This window comes from Oryctolagus cuniculus, chromosome 6 (genome assembly GCF_051225735.1).
Source record: "Oryctolagus cuniculus isolate XC-2025 breed Fujian yellow rabbit chromosome 6, ASM5122573v1, whole genome shotgun sequence".
NCBI lineage: Eukaryota > Metazoa > Chordata > Mammalia > Lagomorpha > Leporidae > Oryctolagus > Oryctolagus cuniculus.
In genome coordinates this window covers 60,954,332-60,972,242 of record NC_142872.1, presented here as the reverse complement: position 1 = coordinate 60,972,242, position 17,911 = coordinate 60,954,332, and the positions used below count along the sequence as shown (strand labels likewise).

Genomic DNA, 17,911 nt, shown 5'->3' with positions numbered 1-17,911 from the left:
ATAAATAAAAAAAACTTAAAAAAAAAAAAAAGTTCTAGGCCAGCGCCACGGCTCACTTGGCTAATCCTCTGCCTGCAGCGCTGGCACCTGGGGTTCTAGTCCCAATTGGGGCACCAGATTCTGTTCCGGTTGCTCCTCTTCCAGTCCAGCTCTCTGCTGTGGCCCAGAAGGGCCGTGGAGGATGGCCCAACAGCTTGGGCCCTGCACCCTCATAGGAGACCAGGAGGAAGCACCTGGCTCCTGGCTTCAGATCGGCACAGTGCGCCGGCCGTAGCGCCCACTTTGGGGGTGAACCAACGGAAGGACGACCTTTCTCTCTCTCTCTCTCTAACTCTGCCTGTCAAAAACAAAACAAAACAAAACAAAACAAAACAAAAAAACTTTCCTCCTAAACCCTACAAATCAGTTTCCTCATCTTCTATACCACCTTCCCTCACCAACCTCTGCCTTAACTCAAGCCTTTTATCTGCATCTGCATGCCTGTAAAGCCTTTTTTTTTTCTGCCTGTTAAGCCTTGTCAACTGGACTAGAATGCTTCCTTTACTTTTCTTCAAAACCCAGTTCCAATGTCATCTTTTCTGTGAAGCTTCTCCAACCTTCCCAGGCAGAGTTAGCAGTCCTTCTTCCATACTTTGAGAACATCTTGTTCTGAAATACTATCATGGCCGGCGCCGCGGCTCACTTGGCTACTCCTTCACCTGCGATGCCAGCACACCAGGTTCTAGTCCCAGTTGCAGCGCTGGATTCTGTCCTGGTTGCTCCTCTTCCAGTCCAGCTCTCTGCTGTGGCCCAGGAAGGCAATGGAGGATGGCCCAAGTGCTTGGGCCCTGCACCCGCATGGGAGACCAGAAGGAAGCACCTGGCTCCTGGCTTCAGAATGGCGCAGTGCGTAGGGGCCATTTTGGGGGTGAACCAACAGAAGGAAGACCTTTCTCTCTGTCTCACTGCTGTGGCCCGGGAGTGCAGTGGAGGATGGCCCAAGTGCTTGGGCCCTGCACCCCATGGGAGACCAGGAAAAGCACTTGGCTCCTGGCTTCGGATCAGCGCGGTGCGCCGGCAGCAGCATGCTGGCCGCGGCGCCCATTGGAGGGTGAACCAATGGCAAAGGAAGACCTTTCTCTCTGTCTCTCTCTCTCACTGTCCACTCTGCCTGTCAAAAAAAAAAAAAGAAAGAAATACTATGATAACATTGTACTGCAATGCCTGTCTCCTCTCTTAGTCTACTGGCAACTTTAGAAGATTCAATAGAAAGGATGGAAACTGGAAACCTTACTAAAAAACAAAAAATCAAAAAACTGGACATGCTCAATTCACTTTACGCAACATAAGTAGGATGCTAGAAGGCTTCCTTTTTTAAGGTAAATAATTTGAAAGTACACCCATCCTACTTCTAATTGTTCTTCATAAGGACTTTCTAAAAGTTTTACTTTGGGAGCTGGCATTGTGACATAGCAAGTTAAGCTGCCACTTGCAAAGCCTGTTTGCCCTGTGAGTGACAGTTCAAGACCCAGCTTTTCCACTTCCAATCCAACTCCCTGTTAATGTGCCTGGGAAAGAAGCGGAAGATGGCCCAAGAGCTTGGGCCCCTGCACCCACAAGAGAAACATGGAAGAACCTCCAGACTCCTGGCTTTGAATGGGCACAGCCCCAGCCATTGTGGCCATGTGGGGGGTGAACCAGTGGAAGGAAAAACTCTCTCTCCCTGTCTCTCCCTCTCTCTGTCTGTAACTCTGCCTTTCAAATAAATAAAAAAAAATTTAAATTAAGTTTTATTTTTTAATGCTTTCTTGGTGAGTGACACACCTTAAAGAAGGCAGTAATTCCATCAGGAATGGTATGTATCCATCAAAGAAGGAAATTCCACTACAGAATAAAGCAGCTCCTTAAACCCACAAAGACTAAACAGTATACTGAAAAAAATAAGTGTACAATAATCTAAAGGGGCTGGTGTTGTGGCCTAGCAGGTAAAGCTGCCGCCTGTGATGCCAGCATCTCTTATGGGCACCAGTTTGTGCTCCAGCTACTCGTACACTTTCAATCCAGCTCCCTGCTAGTATGCCTGGGAAAGCAGCAGAGGATGGCTCAAGTGTTTGGGCCCCTGCCACTCATGTGGGAGACTCCTGACTTTGTCTGACCCAGTGTTGGCTGTTGCGGCCATCTGGAGAGTGATCCAGTAGATAGAAAATTTCTCGGCTTCTCTCCTTATCTTCCTCTTTCAAATAAATAAATAAATCTTTTTTTTTTAATTTGAAGAAAACTGGAGGAAAAACTATAAGCAAGCTCATGAAGTTTTCACCAGAAATCATCATAGACAACAATATCCAAAGATAAACAGTGAAAATAAAACTTTGCAGCCGGCGCCGCGGCTCACTAGGCTAATCCTCCGCCTAGCGGCGCCGGCACACCGGGTTCTAGTCCCGGTCGGGGCGCCGGATTCTGTCCCGGTTGCCCTTCTTCCAGGCCAGCCCTCTGCTGTGGCCAGGGAGTGCAGTGGAGGATGGCCCAGGTGCTTGGGCCCTGCACCCCATGGGAGACCAGGAAAAGCACCTGGCTCCTGGCTCCTGCCATCGGATCAGCGCGGTGCGCCGGCCGCAGCGCGCTGGCCGCGGCGGCCATTGGAGGGTGAACCAACGGCAAAAAGGAAGACCTTTCTCTCTGTCTCTCTCTCTCACTGTCCACTCTGCCTGTCAAAAAAATAAATAAATAAATAAATAAATAAATAAATAAATAAATAAAACTTTGCAACAAAGTGTATAAGTGGTTTTGGTGTTCAAAGAACAGAATGAGACAATTAGTATTGCCTGGAATTAATAAGAGAGTAAACAGTAGTTCAGAAAGCTGTTCAGGAAAAGACTTTCCATGCAGATTTTGGAAGAAAGGTTATGAATTGGTCAAAAAGCATACATGACTTGGTTGACGATGGAATGGAACAGCACAGTGGTTGCAAAGTACCATTGTAGTCCCAAGCACTAAACTTTCTGCAGAGCTAGCCTACTCCAAAGCGAACTAGCCATATTTTTTAAAAAAGATTTATTTTATTTATTTGAAAAGGTTAACAGAGAGAGAGAGAGAGAGGGAGGGAAGGAGGAAGGGAGGGAGGGAGAGAGAGGGGTCTTCCATCCACTGGTTCACTCCCCAAATGACCACAGTGCCCAGAGCTGAGCCAAAGCCAGGAGCTTCTTCCAGGTCTCCCATACGGACTTGGGCCATCTTTTTACTGCTTTCTCGGGCCACAGCAGAGACCTGGATCAGAAGGGGAGCAGCAAGGACTCGAACCAGCGCCCATATGGGATGCCCAGAGCTGCAGACCAGAGCTTTAACCTACTGCACCACAGCAGCAGCCCCTGAACTAGCCTTATTAACAAAAGGATTTTATAGTACTCACCCCAAAAAGGAATCCAGCTATACAAATGAACAATTATCCTAAACCTGTAAAAATGTAGGTTTCATTCACATCTGTCAAATATTCAGAAACCAAGTGTGCCAAGAGCTAATGACAAGAGCAAAGAACAAAGCATAACTTTTGTGCTTAGAAAGAATATTAATCAAGTCTAACTGATGAAGTTTATCAGAAAACAAATTATCAAAAGGGGATTTTTAAACAACATTATAATAGCTTCTTTATGTTTCTTAAAAGAGCCATCTTTTGAATTAAGGCTTTTTCTTTGAACAGATGGTGATTAATTCCTCCACTCCAAAAGCCCAACATCTCAACTAACAGTAAACTTTATTACTTTCCAGATAAGTAGTTCTTAGTAATGCACTATTTAAACAGTTCCAGAGTACTCAGAGGTTTTAAGCACAGTGTGAAGCAGTGAGTACACAGAAACAAAATGTAGATTTTAACCTCAAGGACTTTACAGGTTAATGCTAATAAACAGAGAGGGCAGTGATGCCAAGAGAAAGAAAATTAAATCCAGATAAGAGAGGTAGTTCCAAGTAGCTTGAAATATTAGTATATTCAAACTACAAGATTTTGAGAACACAATAACTAAAAATTTTCCAATATCCTCTATGACATGGAAAACATCATTAACTGAAGTCATTATAAATTAATAAACAGAGATTACCCATCGTCATCCAGCCAAACAATAGAATAGCTAGAACTAGAAATAAGATTACAAGACACATGATGCTTTTCAGTTCAAAAAAGGTCAAAATATCTTTTTAACTTTTATGTTTCCCCTTTTAATCCAGTTTTAGCCAACAAAAACAGCAAAATATTATCTAAAAACAAGGCAAAAGCTATTGATGAAAAAATTAAGTACCTGCCTTGTGTGCTATTTTTAGATCATAACATCTCTGCTTCACAGGCAGTTAGCACCATGTGACATCGTCTACAGAAGGGAGGCTACCCGGATTTTGGGGGGCCTTGAAAAAGCATCCTACCCTATTCATGTAATTCTACAAACACATCAGGCAATCGTACAATGTAGCTTCTAAACCAACTATATACTTGAATAAAGCACTGCAAGTATTGACGATTCACTTGAGCAACATCTCTTGAAGCAGCTGTACAGAATTTTGTTAGGAATGATATGCTAAATGCACTTTTAAACCAAATAGGACCATTTCTGAATGTAGTAAAGTTCTTGGGTATCCTATCTTAAAGCCAAAATTTTTCAATTAGACTGCAACTCTAAATAAATAGGACTTATATCAATATTTGCTTTAAAAAGCTTTTCAGGAAAGCATCTATATGTAAATGAAGTAAAAATATAGAAAACAATATGGTCACATGCTCTTCTACTAACAATCTTTCAAGGAAGGACATATGTACATTCTGTATGTGCTGAAATTTACCTATGGTGTTGTTTACATATCCTGCAATACCCCTTCATATCTAAGCACTTAAAATCTGATGTCTTACAATGGGAGTCAACAAATCACAGCCATGGGGTTAAATGGAAGCACTGCCTGTTCTTGTAATTAAAGTTTTATTGGAATGCAAGTCAAACATATATTCTGTGGCTGTTTTCATGCTGAGTATTAGAGATTACATAGCCCACAAAACCTAAATATTTACAATTGGGCTGGATATGGGAAAAAGCACATCAATCAATCTTAGAATAATCAGAACAATTTGACAAATGTATGTCTATCGATAATTTAAGAGCTTATGTGCTCTATAATGAACTATGGAATACATTCAAAGAACTGAACTCTTCCCCCAAACATCAAAGAATAAACTCACATAGAAACCAAACAAGCCTCTGCTACTTCATTTCAAAATCACATCATTGCCAATCCTAAAAATTAAGCTTTAAAACCAACTGCTGGAGGTGTAGTGGGTAAAGCCTCCACCTGCTGATACCAGCATCCCATATGGGTACCAGTTCAAGTCTCAGCTGCTCCACTTCCAATTCAGCTCCCTGCTAATGTGCCTGGGAAAGCAGCAGAAGATGGCTCAAGTCCTTGGGCCCCTGCACCCATGTGGGATAACTGGAGGAAGCTCCTCACTCCTGGCTTTGGCCTGGCCCATTGCAGCCATTTGGGGGTGAACCTGCACATGGAAGATCTCTCTCTCCCTTTCTGTGTGTAACTTTGCCTTCCAAATCAATAAATATTTAAAAAAAAAAAAAGTAACTAAAGGAGGATGGCGTAGTGGTGCAGTGGGTAAAGCCGCTGCCTCTGACAAGGCATCCCAAATGAGTCCCAGTTCAGTACCAGTAGCTCCACTTCCAATCCAGCTCCCTGCTAATGCACCTGGGAAAGTAGTAGAAAGATAATCTTTAAAAAGAAAGAGGGGCTGGCACTGTGGTACAGTGGGTTGATGCCCTGGCCTGAAGCACCAGCATCCTATATGGGCACTGGTTCTAGTCCCAGCTGCTCCTCTTCCGATCCAGCTCTCTGCTGTGGTCTGGTAAGGCAGTAGAAGATGGCCCAACTCCTTGGGCCCCTGCACCCACACTGGAGACCCAGAAGAAGCTCCTGGCTCCTAGCTCTTTGCTTCGGATTGGTGCAGCTCCAGCTGTTGTGGCCATTTGGGGAGTGAGCCAGAGGATGGAAGACCTCTCTCTCTCTATGTCTCTCTCTGTAACTCTTTAAAATAAATAAAATAAGTCTTTAAAAAAAAAAGAAACAACCAATGAATTTAGTTGTGTTAATATTTTAAAAACTGCTATGAAGTGGGCATTGTGGTACACCAGGTTAAGCCTCCACTTGGGATGCCCACATCTGATATCAAAGTGCCAGTTTCAGGCCTGGCTATTCTGTGCTTCTGATCCAGCTTCCTGCTAATGGCACGGGAGGCAAGGGATGATGGCCCAACTTCTCGGGTTCCTGCCACGAATGTGGAAGACCAGGATGGAGTTCCTGACTCTTAGCTTCAGCCTGGCCAAGACCTAGCTGTTGCAGGCATTTGGAGAGTGAAGCAGCAGATGGAAGATCCCTCTCTCTCTCTCTCTGCCTGTCAAGTGAATAAATAAATAAATAAATCTAAAAAAAAAAACAAAAACCATTGTGCTACAACAATAGAATCAACATACAAACTCATCCTTTCTTGCATTTCATACATATTTAGCTAATCCCACCAATAATCATAGTAGCTACTCTCTTACTTTTTTAAAGATTTATTTATTTATTTGAAAGGCAGCATTACAGAGAGAGAGATCTTCCATCCGCTGGTTCATTCCCAAAACAGCTACAACAGCAGGAGCTGGACCAATCTGAAGCCAGGAGCTTCTTCCAGGTCTCCCACGTGAGTGCAGGGGCCCAAGGACTCCTTACGTTGGTGTCCGAGGGCCCACACACATCCAACCAGTAAACTAAATAGGATGCTATCTTTGTAACAGTTTGTCTTCGTGCTGGTACGTGGCACAACAGGATAAGCCACTGTCTGTGACACCAGATCCCATACTGAAGTGCCAGTTTGAGTCCTGGCTGCTCTGCTTCCAATCCAGTTCCCTGCTAATGTGACTGGGAAGGCAGAAGATGGCCCACGTACTTGGACCCCTGCCTGCCACACGCGAGACACAGATGGAGTTCCTGCCTCCTGGCTTCAGCCTGGCCCAGCCCCAACCATCTGGGCCATCTGGGGAATGTACCTGTGGGTCGAAGATCTCTGTGTCTCTCCCACTCTCTTTCAAATAAATAAAATAAATCTTGAAAAAAAAGAGTTTTCCTCTGCCATGACATATAGAGAATGAGAAGGCAGCAGAGTCTCCAAAATATCTTCTGGGCATATTCAGTCCCTTGTAGGTGAAAAACCAGTCTAAAAACACTAGTCTAAAAATCTCAAAGTTGGGATCAGTGTTGTGACACAATGGATTAATCTGCCTCTTGTAACACCAGTGTTCCATATCAGAATACCAGTTCAAGCCCTGACTGCTCAGCTTCCAATCCAGTTCCCTGCTAATGCTCCTCAGAAAGCAGAAGAAAATGGTACCCATACTTGGGTCTCCTGATACCTACAAGGGAGACCCAGATGTAGTTCTGGGCTCCTGGCTTTGGTCTGATCCAGCCCCAGCTATTGCGGCCTTTTGGGAAACAAACCAGCTGATGGAAAAACTCTGTCTCTTCCCCGTCACTCTGTTTTTCAAATAAATAAGTCTTGAAAATCATTTTTTAAATTTATTTATTTGAAAGGCAGAAAGAGAGAGGTCCTCCATCCCCAAATGGCTGCAATGGCCAGAGCTGGGTAGATCCGGAGCCAGGAACTTCTTCTGGGTCTCCCATGTGGCTGCAGCAGCCCAAGGACACAGGCCATCTTCTACTGCTTTCCCAGGCCATAGCAGAGAGCAGGATCAGAAGTGGAGCAGCCAAGATTCAAACAGGTGCCCACATGGGATGCTGGCACTGCAGGCAGCAGCTTTACCCACTATGCCACAGTGCCGGCCCTGAAAAACAATTTTTTAAAGTAAAATAAAAACCCAAAAGCTGCTCTACCATTCATAGTAAAAAACAAAAATATCAAAGTTCTGCCAAGTAAGAATGGTATCTGCCATTCTTGGTATAAAATATCAAATATGGGGCTGGTGCTATGACATAGAAAGTTAATGCCAGCATCACATATGGGTGCTGGTTGGAGTTCTGGTTGCTCCACTTCCGATCCAGCTCTCTGCTGATGTACCTGGGAAAGCAGAGGAAGATGGCCCAAGTATTTGAGCCCTTGCACCAACATGAGATACCAGGAAGAAGCTCCCAGCTTCAGCCTGGCCTAGCCCCAGCAATTACAGCCATTTGGGGAGTGAACCAGTGGATTAACTGATCATCTCTCTCTCTCTCTCTCTCTCTCTTTCTTTCTCCTCCTATTTCTGCCTTTCAAATAATCTTTTTTAAAAATTAAATAAACAATGTAAATTGACTATTAACCAACAACAAAAACTGCTTGGAAGATACATCCTAGATATCAATGAAACAGTTGTTTTAATTTTAGCTATATTTCTCTTTCATACTTATGGATCTTGTGAAGGGCCTGGGTTTGGAAAGCAACAAATACTGATAAGAACTAGAAAAAGATAAGCTAATACTCATTTTATTTACTGCAGAAATTATACTTTAGAACCAGAAAGGCTAGCAAATAACCACAAGTTATATTTTTACATATCATTCTTAACAGAACTGAGTCATGCACAAAAAAATTAATAGAAAAATCAATGTCATTTATTAATTTTTTTCTTCTGGTTAACAGGAGATTTTGCCAGTTCTCAAATATTGCCAACTCTTGAACAATTCCTGCAAGATAAAGATGTTCCTATGCCTAAGTGCTTAACTAAAGAAGCACCAATAGCCTGGTACCCTTGAAATACCACTGCAGTCATAGGTTATAGGCTGTTGTTAGCAAAAGTCTAGGCAGTTAACAAGGGGAACCCGAAGCCAAAATGATCACAATACAATTAAAGTCAAGTGATTTTCCAATAAGGTACTCATACCACTTTCCCCTTCGCCTTTGGTGTATCTCCTAGCTAGTCTGGATTTAAAGAAAAGGAGACAAAGCTTTAAAACCCAATCAAGTAACAACCAGTTTACCATAGATCACACGATTTACATGAAAGTCTTACTTTCTGCTTTTTATTAAGTCAGTCTGTAATCTTCTTTCTCACCTGCAAGGGTATTCGCAAGACAAAGTCCGAAAGAACCTAAAAACCTAACTAATTTTCTCACGGTTCAGTTTTCCCATAAAGTTGATTTATGTGAGCTACCATTTATGTAAATTACTTAGATTCAGCACGCAGCCTGATGAGAAAATGAAAGCCCCGCCCAGCCCTCAACTTTCTCGGTTTTTCTAGTCCGGGTTTCGCTCTGCAATAACCAGAAAAGCGGAACTTCCCCCTCAATGCTTGCCTCCTTCTGAGGCCTGGAAAAGAAATGCAAACCGCTAGTTCTCCAAGTACCTCCTTAAGGCAGTCTTAAGGCTCAAGCCCGCTCAGAAACAGCTGACAGGTTTGCTTTCTCGGGTTAAGAGGGTTTGGCTGCCGGGTCTGTCAGGAAGCGTAGGGCCAAGAAAGAGGGAAAATCCAGAGACCGAGCTCCATCGAGTCCCAGGAACCACCCCCGGGGGAGGTTTGACAGCCCACGGTACTTTCCTGCCGCTCCTGCTCGAGTGAGGAGAGCGGCAGGTCGGGGCCAGGCTCCCCTGAGCTACTTCCCGACCCGAAAGGACTGGCCCTGAGACGCCGAGTCGCCCCCGGCCCCGATCCCTCGCCCTTTGCCCTGTCTCCTCCCCTCTCAGTGACCCACCATCACTGGTCCCCTCCCATCCAACATGGCCGCCCCGCCCGGCCCACCCCCGACACAACCTAACAAATTGGGGGGGAACCCCCCCCGCGACACCGCCTCCCCTGCGCCCATTGGTGTCCCAGCCCCCGTCTGCCTGCTCCATTGGACGGCATCATCTGCCACTCCACTCCCAGGGCTCCGCCCCCAAGCCGCTTCAGGCTGCTTTGAGAAGACATATAAACAAATCCCGGGAGGGAGGCCCCTCTCGCCAGCCGCCCCTGGGGCGGGGACGGAAGGGGGAGCGGCCGCCCCCGAGGCACCCCTGCAGGACGCCCCCCCATCCCTAGCCCGCGCCTCCCTGTCTCTTGCCGCCAGCCCGACTCTAACCTCCGCGGCCCTGGCCCTTTCCTCACACGCCCCTCTCTCTCCTCCCCCGCCAGCCTCGCCTCCCTTCCCCTCCTGGGCCCCTCCCACCCGCTCGCTGCTCTGACAGGCCGGTTGCCGGCTCCCGCAGCCCCGGGGCTTGGAGGCAGCCGCGAGGGCCGGGCGGCCTGGCAGGGGCGGACGACCCGCGCTGCCCACCCCCGGCCTAGCCTGCTGCCCGGCCGCCGGTCCCATCTACCGCCGCCCCGCGCTTTTATGTAACCGTCCCAGGCCGGGGGTGGGGGAGGGGAGCGGAGCCCCCGTGCCCGGCAGGCGGCGGCCCGCGCTCCGCGCGCCTCCAGACTCGGCCCCTGTCCGAGCCCCCGCCCCGCGCCGGCCCGGCCCAGAGAGCCGGCGCTACTGCCACCTAGGCCAGCGGCCCTCCTCCGCCCCGCGCCTGGATGGTCCCCTGGCCCGGGCCCCTGCAGGTCCCGGGCAGCGGGCAGCGTCGCTCACCTGTAGGTGTGGCGACGACTCAGGGGCTGGGTCCGGTTCCGCTGCAGGGGCCGCGGCCCCTCTCCATGCTGCCTCGGGTTTGTTTTGTTTATGTCCTTCCTGACGGGTTCCCGGAAATCGCGTGACTCGCCCCCCTCACGTGGGCCGCGGCGAGGAGGAGGAGGGAGGCGGGGGCCCGCCGGCCTCGAGCCAATCGCGAGGCGCTCTGCAGCTCGGCCAATCAGAGGCTCGACCTGGCAGGGCACCCCTGTCACATGACAGCGGAGGGGCGGGTTGCCGGGGAAAACCAGGAAGAGAGGGCGGAGCTGGGGTTCAGCGCCTGCCACTGCAGCGTGGGCGTGGGCTGGCTTTGGTAGCCAGCAGCGCTCTCACGTTTGTAGAGGGTGTTGAGTTAACCTGGGTTTTCATATACAGCGTTTTATCTGGTCTCAGAAGGTTTGTGAGGCCTGAAGTGTCCGTGTGCCAGTTTTACGGCTTCAGTTCACTGCAATTTGAAGGGACTGAGGGCGCATCAATCAGAGGGTTGTACCGGCGTTCTGTTTTATGCGCTGCCTCCCCGCTCACTGATAAACTGACTTGGCTTTCGGTTGTTCGTTTGTTTTACGGTTCAGTTAACATTTATGGAGCCTGAATCCTCCAGACACAGGGATCAGTTAGACTGCGTGCACCTTTAAGAAAGTGAAGACCTGTATGCTTACGGTACACAACCAACTTTTCCTAGAAGCGCCTAGAGAAGCCTTCAAAACACTCGGCAACAGTAACGTGCTGTGTGATGGGCACATCATCGGAATTCGTTCTCCCTGCAAGCACATGCAGTAACAATATACCCATTTTTCAGCTGGGGAAGGGAAGGCTCAGAGGGTTATGTTACTTACCCAAGGTCAGGCGGCTAGTAAATGACCTCGCTGGGACTGGAACATGGTCTCTGCTTCCAGAATGCTCTTCAGACTTCTTAAGGACACAGACCTTGTGTCATCTGATCACAGCACATAAGTTTTCAGTAAGCAAGCACCAGAATAGGAGATCGGGATACTTAGCTAGATTTCTTCAAAATGCTACTTTTCTCTTAAGAGTAATTGTCTTTGAAAAACAGATTTTTGGACAGATCTAGGGAAACAGTGTCAAAACCAGGGACTGGAGAATCAAAAGACTGCAGTAGTCTATAATATTCAAGAGGGAAGGGAGTAACTGTGTTGTTTATCCTCTGCCTTCCATGCCTGGCACTGGGGCAGTCATTGCATACTGACTGCTGGATGGACAACTTGCATTTGAGTCTTTATGCTACCGCTTGTGAACCAGCTAAATTACCTGACCTCTGTGAGGCTCAATGCCCTCCTCTGTGAGTAACTTCTGGGGTTGATGTGAGCATTAAGTGAAATAACTCGTATAAAGCACATACTATAGTGTTTGGTATAAAGTACACACTTAATGAGTGGTTCTGTTATGAGATTCTTTCAAGGCGGCATTTGGAAAGTCTCCCATAGACTAAAATTCAAATAAGGAGGACTCTACACTTCAGTAGTTTAACAGTCACTAAAATACTAGTTGTGCACACAGAATTAATAGGTATTTTAAATGTTTATGTAGGACCGGACCAAGAGAAAGTAAGAGTAAATCCTCTGTATCCCTCATAGCCCCCTCAATGTAAGGCACACAGTAGGGCTTCAACATCCAGTGAAGGAGTCTGTTTTCTCTAAAGCACAAGAAATGGCACAATAATAATTGCTTTCGTTGTCAAGTTGAATACATACAACATTCTCATTCTCCATGCCAACTGGGGTTTAAAATAAAAACCTGAATAGAAAACTAGCTTGGGAACATCCAGCCAGGTGCCCCCAGCTCATTTACATGACACCCGTGCAGTACCTCTCCATGGGATGCACCACGGACTGGCCTCTCTGGTAGCACTGTATTTGGTAGAGCTCCAGCCCGTGGTCAGCTCTGCTACACCTCCCGCTAGACACTGGCAGTTTCACCTCCTCTGCTGGGCAAGTTTCCTGAGCTCCGGGAACCTCCAGGTTTATCTCCTCCGTGGTAAAGTACACTGGATTCCCGCTCTTGCATCTTCTGTTGTCTTGGAAAGGAGAGAATTTTGGCTAACAGACCTTTCCATCAAGAACTGTGAATGACTGGGTCCTGTTCTGAAGTGAATGGAGTTCCTGGCTCCTAATTGATCTGTGTTTCTCTGGGTTTAATCCTGCCAGATTCCTCCTTGGTCCAAGTTGGCAGGAAGCTGAGGCTCCGGAATAGCATTGGCTGCATGCTCAAAAGGCTCCTCTTGTTCCAGCCACAAAGCACTCACCAACTGGCACCGGAGTAATCGGCATATTGCAGTCGTCCGAGTCAGAAAAGCGTGTTTTGCACAAATGTGAGAAGAAAGGGAAACAAAGCACTAGGCTGAAACCTAGATGATCGGGGTGGGTACCTGGCTCAGCAGTTAGGACAGAAACACCCCATGCTGGAGCGCCCGAGCTTGGTACCTGACTCCTGACTCTGCTCCCTGCTAATGCAGGTCCTCGCAGGCAGCGGCGATGCCTCAGGTAGCTGAGTGCCTGACACCTGCGTGCAAGACCTGCCTTGAGTTCCTCTCTCCCAGCTTCCGTCCCCAAGCCACTGCAGGCATCTGGAGAGTGAACCAGTGATGGGAGCACGTGTTTTCCCCTCTCTGTCTCTCTCTCTCAAATAAATAAAAGAATTAAAATAAATCCTTTATTTTTGGTTAGGCAACATGCACAAAATTCAAAAGATTCCAAAAGGTCATCGCTGAGGAGTAACTCCCCCTCCTGCCCCTGTTTCCCAGGCGCTCATTTCCCTTCTCAGAGGCATCTACAGCTACCCAGGGCTGCGAGTCCTTCCAGAGCGGCGCCGTTTCACGCACTTTAAACTCTGGTGTGTTTGGAACACTGTTCTCGGATCCAAGACCCCAGTTTGAGCTCTGTCACTTATTATGAGATCTAGGGCAATCGGCCTGGGTTCTGGTTCCTTCACCATGCAGAATTTGGACTACATCTGGGGGTTCTCCGTGATCCTGCTAAATTTAACGTTGAGCCCACATCCTGAAAAAATTTAAATGGTTGCTAGGCATGCAAAGCAGCCCCAGAGGCTTCAAAGAATCTGGGTAAAGCCACTAGCAGGAACTGAAAACACTAGTGTCACAATTAATTAAAAAATCTAAACAAGAAAGACAAAAAAAAAAAAAAACAAGTTGCCAGAGGGGCTCATTTTCCTTAACAACCTGAAATTCGCACTGTTGTAAGCCTACCTCGGAGCAGGCTGGGCTCTGCCTGCCGACTGTGTACGCATTTGTTAAGTGTTATCCTTTTGAGTGTAAGTGTTGTCTTTCCAGACCCCTTGGGACCTGAGTGATATATTAAGATTTCACAGCTTCAAAAGTGAGATTAATTAACTCAAAACTGGAAGGTCTCCAGGAAAAGCTGTGTCCTCTGACACTGAAAACTGATTTTCTTCCTGAAAAGACTCGAGTGTTGCTGAGAGTGAATCTAAAAGAGATAAAATTCATGGTTGACAATCGGTACCCATTCTTCATTCATCTTGCCTTAAAAAAAAAATTCTTCTAAAGGAAACTTTTAGGGACTAGAGTTGTGGTGTAGCTGTTTAAGCCACCACCTGCAATGCCAGCATCCCATATGAATGTAGGTTCACATTCTAGCTGCGAGGCTGGCGCTGTGGGTAAGGCAGCTGCCTGCAGTGCCGGCATCCCATATGGGTGCTGGTTCGAGTCCCAGCTGCTCCACTTCTGATCCAGCTCTCTGCTATGGCCTGGGAAAGCAGTAGAAGATGGACCAAGGACCCATGTGGGAGACCTGGAGGAAGCTCCTGGCTCCTGGCTTTGGATCCGCATAGCTACCGCTGTTGCGGCCAATTGGGGAGTGAACCAGTGGATGGGAGACCTCTCTCTCTCTCTCTCTCTCTATATATATATATATATATATATATATGCCTCTCCTGTCTCTGTGTAACTCTGACTTTCAAATAAATAAAAAAATCTTTAAAAAAACACTTCCGATTCAGCACCTCACTAATGTGCCTGGGAAATCAGCAGAAGAGAGCCCAAGTTCTTGGGCCCTTGCCACCCACCTAGGAGTCCTAGGTGGAATTCCAGGCTCCTGGCTTCAACTTGGCCCAGCACTAGCCATTGTGGTTATTTGGGGAGTGAACCAGCAGATGGAAGATCACTCTCTGTCTCTACCCCCACCCCATAACTCCACCTTTCAAATAAATAAATGAATCTTGAAAAAAAAAAAATGGCCAGGGACTTAGGAATGTATTCCAGGTCTCCAAGTTGAGTGGTAGGAATCCAGTCACTTCCACCATCACCACTTTCCCCAGGGTTTACATTAATAGGAAGCTGAAGTTAGAAGCCGGAACTGGGCACCCAACCCAGGCACTTGAATGTGGGATGTGGGTGTCTTAACCCCTAGGCTAAACATTTGCCTCTAAACAGTATTAGAAAAGTCAGAATAAGAAAAGTCAGTTCTTCCCACTGTCTGATCTCTTAATAGGGTACAGTGTTGTTTTGAGTCCCAGTTTCCATTTCTCCCAGAAATCACCTGGTGTGGTCCCAAATATCCTTCCTTAGCCCATCATTTATGTGTTTACCCTGATTCTTTACCCCACCCAATTCCTCTCACCCATCATGAGGCCTGCCACAGGATAAGAGTCTGGTATGGTCTAACGTCCTGACCCTATTCCTCCCCGCAGGACTCCACATCTCCTCCTTCATGGACTATTTCTGACGTGTCCATTTCTCATCCTACATCTCCTTTCCTCTGCTGCCCAATGGGGCACCAACTGTCCTTAGCGTTTTGCATTATTCCAATCAGATGTGTCAATATTATGTCTCCAATGAAACCAAATGGCCTGAACATTGACATATCCTTGAACTTTGGAGAATGCAAAGCTCTTCCTTAGACCTCATTACCAAGTCTGCCTTCGTTGATGAGTGGAGGAAGGAGAGGGAGAAACATAAACTGACATGTGTTGAGTGGCTAATGCTAGAGCAAAGACTTGGTCCTGGCCCTGCAGGAACTCAAAAGAGACTGAAGGAGACCAACCCGGGAGGCAGAAAACCAAAAAACAGGGCTCCTGAAATGGGCCTTCTGATGCGGCTATTAAGAGCAGGACAAGGGGCCGGCTGGCACTGTGGCGCAGCAAGTTAACACCCTGGCCTGAAGCACCAGCATCCCATATGGACGCCGGTTCAAGTCCCGGCTGCTCCACTTCTGATCCAGCTCTCTGCTATGGCCTGGGAAAGCAGTAGAGGATGGCCCAAGTCCTTGGGCCCCTGTACCCATGTGGGAGACCTGGAGGAAGCTCCTGGCTCCTGGCTTTGGATCGGCACAGCTCTGGCCATTGTGGCCAATTGGGGAGTGAACCCTCGGATGGAAGACTCTCTCTGCCTCTCTTCTCTCTCTGTGTAACTCTTTCAAGTAAATAAATAAAATAAAAAAAAAAAAGAGAGAGAGAGCAGAAAAATGGGGCCAGCATTGTGGCACAGCAGGTTAAGCTGCTGCCAGCAATGTTGCATCCCGTTTGGGCACTGGTTGGAGTCCAGGCTGTTCTGCTTCCCATTCAGCTCCCTGCTAGCACACCTGGGAAAGCAAAAGAACTTGGCCCAAGTACTTGGGGCCCTGCCACCCACGTGGGAGACCTGGATGGCCCTTGTGTTCATTTGGGAAGTGAATTAGCAGATGGAAGATATCTCTCTCTCTCTCTCTCTCTCCCTCTCTGTAATTCTGCCTTTCAAATAAATAAATAGATCTTGGGGGAAAAAATGGATACAGAAGTGTTTCAGTGCCACTTTCTTGCTGGCCTCCTTGGGAAAGTTACTAACCTGTCTTCCTCAATTCCTGTTGTAAGTTGATTCTAAGGATCAAATGCAGGGCCTGATATCAAATACAGAGCGGGCGCCCCTCCCCCACCTTCCTGGGGGGAATGTCGCTGGGAGCCACGTGGCCAAGAGCAGCAGGGAACAACACAGCTTGTGTTATGATTCCATTATCTTCCCATGCAGCCTTCCCGTTCCCGTCAAAATTGTTTTGTCTGTTTCATGAAGACTGAAAACTTCCAATAGTTGCTGTGGCTTTTGGTCTTTCGAGTTTTGTTTTGGTCTTTTGTCAGTGCAGAACTGAACAAACGGCTGTTAGGATCAGCCTTTCTGACTGATAGTAAACCAGGAAGCAAGGGAGCCAAAACAATCCAGCATTTGTTGTAGGTAAGATTCCGAAGTCCAGGTACAATAAGACATTCTGTTGGTGAGGCCACAAGTAGGGCGATAAAAACAGAAAGTAGAGGAACAGACTGATAAGAAGCAGGAACAGAGACCTGTCCTGCGATAACAGTTTGTTGAACTACAAATAGAGGCACGCTCCCAAGGAACCAATCTGTTCTAACACCATGAAAACGGATTCCCAGACGCAGGGAGTCAACGGCTCAGAGTGTTCCTAAGGAAAAGAAATAAGGAGTAAGAAGCTCAGGGATGTGAGAGTGAATTTAGGTGGTCCTGTGCACCCAGAGTTGTTTTTTGACCTGCAAATTCACCAAGTTGTGAATGTCCCTCAGGCTACAGCAAAATACAGTGCATCGTGATTATACAGGTCCCGAGGCTGCAACTGAGTCAAGATAAAATAGGCGAGCACAAGATTCTGCAAGCAACAGTGGGCTGTGAAGTGCATGACAGACGAGAGCGCCAGCTGCAGGTTTTTGGGCGAGAGGGCCAAGTCCCCTTCCCATAACTCAGTACCTACCTAGGTGCCTGCAGGGCTGTCTGCCTTTCCATACAGACCCTGAGGGCACACAACCCTGGGCGGCCTGGGAGTGCATCCCATCCTCAGGCTAAAGCCGGAGGAGGATTTGGGCTGCAGGAGTCTTGGCGGGCTGGCCACAGCTCTTCCCCTGTGCCCTTACAACCAGTCGGCCCAACACAATGGGTCCTCCTGTCCGATTGCCTAATAATCTCTTTCCCAGTTTGGCCAAAGGGGAAGCCACATTTGGGAAAATTGTGAGTAGTGTTGGGAACTGGAGTGGGGATTAGGATGAAGTAGAGGGTGGGTCTCTCCTCCTCCTAACAATGCCAGTAATGCCATAGGGGTAGGTTCCTGCAAACACCATGAGAGAAGCGAAGACTCCACAGGTGGAGAACAGAGGAGTTGGCAATAGAAAGGCAACAAGTGTGCACTGGTGGTTTCTGCCTTGCCTTGACCCAATTAACAATCCGGTGAAGCATAAAGTAACATAAATCATGTCCTCAGAGCCTGGAGTGTGGTAAACCCTAGGTAAAGGTTAGCCAATGTTATTACTACTAATAACAATGGTTCTGAACTTGTCTGGGATCTGAGGAAAACCAGACTTG

General features: G+C 47.4%; 1 protein-coding gene across 4 annotated transcripts in view; it reads right to left on the bottom strand.

The window, feature by feature from the left end:
• The window catches only part of CREBRF (CREB3 regulatory factor), an 89,000-nt gene extending 78,259 nt beyond the window's left edge, over positions 1-10,741 (bottom strand). The window contains exon 1 of one of the 4 annotated variants that reach the window (XM_070076425.2): positions 10,540-10,741. The gene's annotated coding sequence lies outside the window, so the exon portion shown is untranslated. The remainder of the gene's footprint in view (positions 1-10,539) is intronic. The other 3 variants (XM_008255394.5, XM_089336215.1, XM_070076424.2) reach the window with 3 other exon arrangements.
• Positions 10,742-17,911: the final 7,170 nt, after the last annotated feature.